Source organism: Hipposideros armiger, unplaced genomic scaffold (genome assembly GCF_001890085.2).
Source record: "Hipposideros armiger isolate ML-2016 unplaced genomic scaffold, ASM189008v1 scaffold_46, whole genome shotgun sequence".
Classification (NCBI taxonomy): domain Eukaryota; kingdom Metazoa; phylum Chordata; class Mammalia; order Chiroptera; family Hipposideridae; genus Hipposideros; species Hipposideros armiger.
Window position 1 is genome coordinate 862956 of NW_017731396.1, and position 9260 is coordinate 872215.

Here is a 9260-nt window from a genome sequence, read left to right on the forward strand (position 1 = left end):
GTGAATAAGGTGGATGAGGATACACCGTAATGTTTTTATTTGACAGAATTACCATATACCAGAAGCAATGTGTGACACGGAGCATTGTCATGATGGAGGATAAAGTAAAGACACAAAAGAGGACTTCCAGAACTGCATCAGAAAGTGGCAAGAATGATGGAATGTGTGCTCAAAGAGAGGGGGAGTATATTGAGAGGGATTAATGCAATGTGTCCTTTACTGTAATAATTTTTTAATTTAAACATTCACCATATCTTGATCACACCATATATATATATATATATATATATATATATATATATATGGCACATATAGTCATGCACTGCATAACAGCTTTTTGGTCAACTATGGACCATATATAGGACGTTGGTCCCATAAAATTATAATGAAGCTGAAAAACTCTTACTTAGTGACATCATAGCCATTGCATTCCTCATAGGTTTGTGGTGATGCTGGTGGGAACACACCTACTGTGCTGCCAGTGGTATAAAAGTACAGTGCCACATTTTTACTATATGTTTTCCATGTGTAGATATGCTTAGGCAACAACTGTAACACTGTTATAGCCGCCTGCAGTATTCAGTATAGTGACATGCTGTTCAGGTTTGTAGCCTAGGAGCAGTAGGCTAGACCATCCAGCCATGGTGTGCAGTAGGCTAGACCATCTAGGTTTGGTAAGTGCACTCTGCGATGTTCGCACAACAACGATATCATCTAAGGACACATTTCTCAGGATGTACCCCTGTCACCAGGCGATGGCTGACTGGATTGGTGTGGACACAGAGCACAGTCATTAGTGTGAAGAGTGACATTCTCCTCTTGGCTTCCCAAGCAAGCTCTCATCTAAAGACAGGAAAGTGGGGCAGCCACATCCCTTCTGTGTATGTATTTAACCAACCGAGTTACTTCTGCATATTTTTCATTTGCAAACAGTTCTTTAATAACCACTTATAATTTAGAAACTCCTACGTATAACATAGATTAATTTTAAATGTACATATTAGCCATCAACTTAAACACATAGCAGATATGAAAGGTCAGACAATTGAGTTCACGAACTTTCTACCATGTATGCGCATGGTGGAAAGTCTGCGAACTTATTTGTCTGACCTTCGTATAGTTAAAGCAGCTGTTGGGTTGTCGGAAAAGTCATGATGCATTTTTGCAACAAAAACCCTAGAAAACATATGTCATGGCTTTTCTGACAACCCAATACTTCTTCTTTTTGTTTTTGAGAAACAAAGCCAAGTCTGTTTGTTCATTTCTTGCCTTTGAAGCACTCCTTGATGACATCCCTGGCCTGAAACTCTTTGCCATCCATGGCCCTTAACCACCATCCCACTGTAACCAGACACTTTATGGGGGTTTCCCTCTCTGTCTACAGAGGCCCACCTATTCCCCTAGTTTCCTGTTGTCATCAACCTTACTTAGGTTGATTTGGTATTCAGCACAGAAGGCCTCCACCAACTCGACCTACAGAGGGTCATCGCAGTTGGATACAGACACACAAAGATGGGCTTGGCTCTTGTCTAAGGCTTTGAGAGCTTCGCGAATTCCACGTGCCCGGCCACCATGGATGAGGGCGGTTTTCAGCACCTCTTGTAAGGCAGTATTGATGTCCATTGCACCTCCAGCAGCAGTGCCTTCCTCGGCCATGGCGATGGGTTACCAGCAGAGCTGAATCTGAATGCATCCAAGCCTCCGCCCCCGCCTCCGCGCTCCTCTGCCATGGCCAGGAAACAGCTAAAGCATCTTCTTCTTGGTGGAAGCGCCATTTTTTCTTCCTATAATGTTCCTTGGTTTTCTGATATGTTTCTTATTTGGAGTTGTATGGGGATTTCAAGAGAGTGTGTGTGATGGCCTGGGCTCTTGGGTCTTGTTCCCTGTCACAGCCTTTGTGAGTGACAGAGGACAAACAACAGCTAAGTAAAATACAAAACCCTGAGTCAAATATGTCCACCTATAGAAAACCATCACTACTTTAGGTGAAAAAGCTTTATTTACCCAAAGAACTGGTCCAACCACCAGGTATCTTTCCAGACCTCCTGCCTGTCATGTCTTAACTATCTCCGCAGGCTGGGAGCTATTATATTGTATTTTCCAGCACCACAGAGCAGCCTCTGGGAGGGTCCCTCAAAAAGGCTAAAGAGAATAGGGTCAAGTCTGCCAGCCAGTCAGCGTTAGGCTCTAATCCCCCATCTCAGTGAAGCCCCCTCTCTACAGCCTACTGGGGGGACGATGCTAACTGATGTCATCAGTGATCTCGCCCTTCTCTGGGGACGAGAGCAGAATCCACACATGGCTTCTGGAGTTACTCAGACAAGGGTTCAAGGCCCAGCTCTTCCACTTAACTAGCTGTGTGACACTCGATAAGTTACTTGGCTTCGCTGAGCCTCAACTTCCTCATTAGCATAATGGGATACCATTACCACCTACTTCATACACTTGTAGAGGAATTAAATGAGATAATGCACGTGAAGCATTTGGCAGAGTGCCTGGCGCCTGGAAAGAACGCAAAAGATGCTATCAGTGATGCAGACACAGGTGACAGAGATGATGATGGTGATGATGGTGACAGTGACAGTTGTAAGGGCAGCTCCCATTCTTTGGACTTCCATTATGGCCCATCCATTTAATTCTACCAACTCAGGCAGAACCCTTGAGTACTGAAGACAGGTATTACTATCCCCTTTCAGCAGGTCAGGGAAAAACTCACGCTCAAAACGTTTGCTCACACTCTCCCCGCTGGAGAGTAGCAGAGCCAGGTTCAAGCCCACGTGTGCCTGATGCTAAGGTCTGCCTTTTCTTTCTTCTCTGTTTCCTCCTCTGAGATGCGAACACAGTCTCATCCCTGTGTGCGCTGATGCCCCAAGGGACCTTCTGTGTCCCTTCCAGCCCCACGCCCTTCATCCTCTGCAAAAGGCACGGATCTGATGGAGACGCAGGTGAAGGTGCCCGCCCGCGCTGCCTGGGGACCCATCTCGTAAATTAGTTCTTTTGGATCATGAAATGGTCCCCCAAGTGGCTACTTTACTGAAATACTTTACAGATCTGCCCTAAACGGGTAATTTATTCTTTTCTCACTGAGGGTATAATTCTTGTGATCTTCATGCTATAAACATTGTTTTCCATGCTTTCTAGGGGTGGGTGGGTGGGTGGTGGGGAAAGATGGGATGTTTTTGAACAGAAGTGTATGGACTTGGTAAGGAGCAGAGTGGGGTTTTTCCAAGAATGGGATACTCAGGATCCCGTTTTCTCCCCATATTTTTTTATCTCTCTCCCACTATTTCATTAAATAACATCTTCAGCAAGAGAGGTATTTTTCACTCATTTCTTCTCTTGACTCCACTCTGCTCAGACTCTGTGGGCTCCTGCTTCGCTTTTAGTTCATTTCTTCCCATTCTTAGGATGCCATACGCGCTAAGTTCCCCGCTTACGACCAGTGCTTCCCCGCCCAGGCTGTCAAGAACAGTTTGGCCTCTCTCAAGGCCACAGAGGAGACACGATATTAGGAGCCACCCAACTAAGAGAATTAAGATCTAATGCCTCTTGATGACTCATTACAAAGACGGCTCAGATATGGCGAAGTGTGTGATCCTTTTCCGGGAACTGGAAGTAGCGGTATTAGGAAACGGCTTTGGAATCTTGCCCCTTGAGTCAACACCAAGCCTTTCCAGCACTAAAGTGCCCGGGGGGGGATATTTATTAGCCAAATAGTATAGACTGTACCACCCAGTGTGCCATGAAGGACTGTCCCTGCATCCATCTGCCCTGACCTGGGGTTAGCGGTCCAACTGAATACATAATTAGAAGAGAGCTATTTCATTCAACGTTTGGCTCTTTGGGATAATGTGTCCCTAACCAATACATTGTGAGGTTGCCATTTCATCTTAATTGACTGCCCCTTTATTTGTTTACCTGCCTTATTTTATTCTGGGGAGATGTAAAACAATTTATAATCCAGTATTTGGAACCACAAGGCCATGTGATAAGGCGTGTGTGCAGTTCAAGAGGGAACTCTATTTACTCAGAGCAATGTCAGTTACAGAGCTTTGGTCAGCATCCTCAGCCGTCTTGGCAGCAAAACGGCACTCGGACTCCTTTGCCCAGGGACGGCTAACTCCTGATATTTGTTTCTTTTAAAAAAACCCAAAAAACAAAGAAACAGGAGATTTGATTTTAAAAGGGGCAGGTGCAGAGCTAAAAAACAAGAGCTGAGGGGAGGAGCTCTTCTCCACGTGTTCTTGCTCTTCACCACGTGATCCGTGGCACCCTGTCACGACGCCCACAGGCCTGGACCCTCCGTCCAGCACCCTGCTTCCATACCTAGCCCCTCACTCACCCTGCTGGGATCGTCGGTGCAGGAACACATCTGTCCAGGCTTTGAAACAGCTGTTCTGTATCAGAGACACGAAACCGCCTGGGAAAAGGAACCAGCACGGTGCTCTTCCCCCACCCACGAGGGGCCTCGGGGAAGCCCCCCAGAAAGTCTCTGAGCCCTGGGAGCCAAACAGCTGGGGGGAAGAGAGTGAGCCTCAGTCCTCTTGGCAGCTTCTGGGAAGAAAAGAAAGACGGATCTAGGTCCTCATCCTGTCATCTATTAAGAGACATCAAACCAAAGTGTGAACTTCAGTGTCTCCAGACCGAAAGGTGGCCGGGTCCAGGGCTCTGGCTAGCCCATGGGGCACCTTTGTGCCGCTTTCCTCCAGGTGAACGCAGCCCTGCTTGAGGACACAGACTCAGAGAAGGAGCCCTGGCATTCGGGGTGTCCGTTTCCTTTGGAAACTAAGCAGGGAGCAGTCACATGCGTCATCACCAGTTGGAATTTTACCTGAGCTCAGGAGTTCTATGGTGGAAGTAGGTTCTGGTCTTTTTATTAAAGATCTTTTTTTTTTTTAATTCAAAGTCACACATACTTTTACAAAGCTATGTAAATTTTTATAGGAAGAGCACCAAATGAAGTTATTTGACATGGCGTATTAAATTTGAGTGATGGCATAAACCTGTTCTTTTTCCAAGTTTCCTAGACTTTCCAAGAAGAGGCTACATGAGCTGGCAGAGTCAGAATCTAGTTTTGCCTGAAAGTGTGCTACGATAATGATAATAATAATTGCCGTGTGGTCTTTCATCAAACACAGTAATAAATTCTTTTTTTTTTAAAAGATTTTTATTGGGCAATTGGGGGGATGGGAACAGTGCTGGGGAATTGGGGGAAGGGGAACAGACAAGTTGCTGTCGTTTTGTTCTTCAGTCTAGTTGTGGAGGACGATGCTTCACTGGCCCAAGTTGGCACCATCATTGTGCTCTTCCCGGGTGAGGCACATCAGTCGCCGGCTTCTGGACGGCCGCTCACTGCGGCTTGCTGGCCGCTCACGCTGGCTGCTGGCTACATGCGGTAGCCCATGGCAACCCACTGCCACAGGGGCTGCAGCCTACGCTGTCGCCGGCAACTCACGGCAGCCCAGCTCTAGGTTGAGCTGTTGTTCAGCATCTTAGCTGTGGAGGGCAGTGTCACTGGCCCTCATATGTGGGATCCAAACCGGGGCCCTCTGGCGTCCCAAGCCAGTCCTTAACCATCGCACCACTCGGTGGGCCCTAAATTCTTAACTTACATCCCTTGCAACAACCCTATGAGGAAGAAGCTGCTATGATTATCCCCATTTTACAGATAGGAAAACTGAGGCTCAGGGAGGCTAAGTCACTCACCCAAGGTCATACAACCAACAAGTGGCAGGGCTGCACTCGGGTCAAGGGGCTGCCAGTACACTCCATTTTACTATTTTGTTGTCACTTCCTTACACTCAAACTTGCCATTTGTACTACTGAAGAGAAAAGAGCTGTAAAGACCGGATGTATATGCACACCTGAACTGAGAATGGCGATAAAACAATAAACCTTCCTCTGGGGAGGTGGGGAGAAGGGGAATGAGGAACATGCCTGCAATTATCAGTCATCTGCACCAGGAATTCTTAGCTTGACCATGGAAAGAAACTTGAACTTCCCCATTCAGCCCGATGATGCTCGGACCTTCCGCAGGTCTCCTCTCCTTTAGGCACACCCCTGTAATTGTAATTACCCCCAAGTGAGAAAAGAACATCACCCAGTCTGGGAACTCCAGAAATTTAGATCTCGAAGGGACTTCAGAGTTCATAGGTCAAACATGCTTTCTTTACTGATGAAGAAACTGAGACCCTGGAAGATCATTTGACTTGCCCATATGACCCAGACACACAGTGGCAATACTTACTATTTTTATTTTTATTATTATTATTATTATTATTATTATTATATTTGTTTATGTTTTTAAAAGTGAGCACATGGCCATGGGAGATGTTTGTAAACATTTGTTGCACGGAATTAAACTGTGGCGTTTGATCTCTATATCTGAGGGGCACATCCAAAAAACAAACTAGCTCTATTTCTGATCGTTCTGTTATGAAAAGCTCCAAAACGCAATATGAGGTAGGAACCTCTGCTAGGAAGCATCCCCTTGATCTTACACTTCTTTTTCTTGAAAACGATAGCAAACTTGGCAATCGATTCTTCCAGAATTTAAAATTCAAACTATTAAAACCTTCTTAGGTTATTCCAACAACTTAAAACAAAAAGAGACGGAATATTTCCTACAGCGTCTCCCCCTGTCCCCTCACCCCTGCACACTGCACACGGAGCTGTTGCCTGGAGATTGTGTGTGTGTGTGTGTGTGTGTGTGTGTGTGTGTGTGTGCGCGCGTGCGCAGCTCTGAGAGGGTGTTGGGGCTCGGCTGACTCTGCTGTAATTCTAACAGTCAGCAGAAGCTGGGCTTTCCTTGGGGATGTGGGTGACGGGGACACCTTAGCTGACATGGCTGTGTTGGGTGGGGATGTTCTGCTGTGTCAGGAATCACTCAGCTCCCTTTCCTCATTCTCCTTGCCTGTCTTCAGTAGATTAGATTATTCCTAGCTCCTCACATCCTTCTGATAGTGGCATCGCCCATCGTGCCCTTCCCCTTATGCCTTTTCAATACCTCTCACTAGTAGGCAGAGAGCCTTCCCCTGCCCCATTGATATGAAGCTTGGCCACGTGACTCGCTTTGGCCACTGGAACGGTAGTGAACTTGCAGCGAGCAGAGGCCTTCGTGTGCGCACAGCTCAGCTTGGCCTCTTGGACTCCCATGATCCTCCACGAGAACATGCCCCAGGTAACCGCCTCATTAGTTCCGGCCCCACACTGAAGATGCGTGGCGCAAACCGGCACCAGCCCTGCAGCCCGGGGGGAAAACCCAGCCAAACCCTAGCCACACCCCCACCAACGTGCAGAGCCATCCATGAGAAAAACCAACATTGTTGTGAGCCCCTGAGAATCTGAGGCTGCGACCCAGCGAACTAATATGTTATTGAGACCAGCACCTTGACTGACAGGTGTCAATCCTACCTGCAAGTCAAAGAGAACCACTGTCCACTAGCTAAGATCCCAACAGGGAACTGACAGGCTCACAGAACTGGGAAGCCGAGAGGGAGATGTGCCTTCAGCAATCCCGGGGCTCAGGCATTGCCATCAGGCCTCTCTTCCTCGCTCCTGCCCATGTGCTGGCCTCATTCTTCACTCGCTCCCACGCAGCTGGCCTGGCTCCTTGCAGAGGAGGCTCGGGGACTCGGCCAGCAGCGCTGGGCTTCCATCATCCCACTTCAGCTGCCTCAGAGGAAAAGCTTCCTCTTCCCATTGCTCCCAGAGAAGAGGAGGTGTACCCCTGGGCCAGGGCACGGTGCCACTTTGTCCAGGCCTGTGTGTGCCCGTCCTGGAGGCCTCCGGGAGTCAGGTTGGTGGCCCCAGCGGAGGTGCTAGGAGTGGGAAGGCGCATGTGCCCACGGGAGGGAGACGGGGCACTGGGCAGACCCAGGCGGCTGGTGCCCACACCTAACACACCACTGCCCAACAGTAAGATGCAGAGCAGGGGCCTTAGGGACGCCGCCGCCGCCACTCACTCAGGCGTTTGGTCAGCCCCTGGGCTTGAATCCCAGCATCACCTTCCTAGGTGATTAGCTTTAGACAAGTCGCTTAACTTCTCCAAGCTCCAGTTTGTTCTTTTATGAAGTGGGGATAACGAATGCAAACTCGGTATAGGATGCGGCCTAGAATTAAATGAGATGACATGTAAAACCCTTAGTCTGTCTAGGGGGTACGGTAGTGTTCTCCCAGGCCCTTACCTGTGAAGGGATAGGAATATCAGCTACTGAAGACTCACAGCTGCTCCCACACCGGCAACTGCCCTCTGCTGCAGGCGCCTGCCTCCCCCAAGGCCGCGCCCCCACACAGGGGCCAGCCCTTGGCCAGTAGCTCGGAGACAAACGCTCAGCTTCTCTGCCTCCACTTGGGACCACTCTAAAGGGCCACCCCAGCTCCAGAGCTCACCTAGGCATCCGGGGCAAACCGCACGGCCTGCCGGCTATTCCTCTGCCCAATCTAGACTTCCCCACTCCCTTACACGCGTATCTCCCTAGAGCATGCCCAGTGACCATCTGTGTGCAGAGAACCTACTCTAAAGAGCCCTGGTGACTGACAGGTCTGCCTCTATCAGGTCTGCGACCTTGGGAAAGACATTTGGCTTCCCTGAGCCTCAGTGGTCTCGCCTATCAAATGGCAGTACGAATCGTTTCTATCATCTCATAGGGTTGCTGTGAAAATTAAGAAGCTGATGAGCCACGAGGCGTTAAAAGTGCACTGGGCACAGACAGAGCGCTTCTTGCTGTTTGCTCCTGTGTTACACTGGGTGGCCGGTTACCTACTAGAGGTACCCGGATGCAGGAGACCTAGTCCCTGCCCTATAGGCCCCACAGTCTAGTGGCCGAGACAGATAAGCAAACAGTGCAAAGACCCCGAGGTACCAGAGTCCCTGGCTTAGCTGAGGAAACAGGTACGGACTCCTAAGGACTTTGGCTTTTATTCTGAGTGGCACGGGACCCACTGAATAGTTTTGAGCAGAGGAGCGACATGAGATGACGTATGCTTTAAAATGTTCCCCTGGCTACTGTGTGGAGGGATTCTAGGGGGACAAAAGTGGAGGCTGCAAACCATTTATGTCCCATGAGTTGTGACGGTAACTTGGAAGAGGGTAGGGGATGGAAGGGGAGAAGGGGAGAGCACAGAGAGGTGGGTGGGTTCTAGAGAGATGGTGACGGTAGAAACATGGGGTTTTCTGACAGCTGGGTGTAGCACATGTGAGAGAAAGAGGCGTCAAGGATGACTTGAACGCTTTGTATTTAAGCAACTGGAAGAACGAA

General features: G+C 48.7%; 1 protein-coding gene and 1 pseudogene across 3 annotated transcripts in view; both read right to left on the minus strand.

Annotated features, from left to right (window-relative positions):
• KAZN (kazrin, periplakin interacting protein) overlaps positions 1-9260 on the minus strand; it is a 1129979-nt gene that overhangs the window by 513393 nt on the left and 607326 nt on the right. The window lies entirely within an intron of this gene.
• On the minus strand, positions 1259-1656 carry LOC109381274 (40S ribosomal protein S12 pseudogene; annotated as a pseudogene).